The following is a 555-nucleotide window of genomic DNA, read 5'->3' as shown; positions in this document are numbered from 1 at the left end:
ACACTTTTGCATACTAAAATAAAAAAATAAAAAATACCTAAATTATTGTTAAATAAATAAATGGAAATTAAAAATAGTTAGCTTGGAAGGAAGGCCGTCTGGTTTGTGAGCGCTAGGTCACCGGTTCGATTCGCGCCGGGAGCGAACTTTATCCTAATGAGGGTTTGTTCTGGGAACGGCTTCCTTTCTCCTATCATGTCCTATATCTCTCTTCAACAAATGCTCTTCGTGAGGTAAGCTTTCAGCCAAGTGGTGAGGCATAAAATCCCAAAGTGATCTTAGCAGTAGAAAGGCTGCTGCCTCTTACGTCCTAAAAGGAGGGGGAAAAATCTACGTTTCGACCACTTCTAACCACGAATTTGTTATAATCATAGCCCATCCCACTTCCTCTAATCAGAAGACAGGGGGAAAAATTCGGCTTTTTTAGGGCCGAATTTTTAACTCGGATTATCATTTAATCCTGGTCAGGATTAGGTTCTAGGAGAGCTATTCTATGTGGGAAAGTAATGTTGGACAATTAGTTTGACTAACTAAGACAGGAACTGAAAGTAGTTT

The sequence above is a fragment of the Diaphorina citri genome, unplaced genomic scaffold, assembly GCF_000475195.1.
Source record: "Diaphorina citri unplaced genomic scaffold, Diaci psyllid genome assembly version 1.1 scaffold2865, whole genome shotgun sequence".
NCBI classification, from domain to species: Eukaryota; Metazoa; Arthropoda; class Insecta; order Hemiptera; family Psyllidae; genus Diaphorina; species Diaphorina citri.
The sequence above is the reverse complement of the archived record's forward strand: the minus strand, read 5'-3'. Positions refer to the sequence as shown.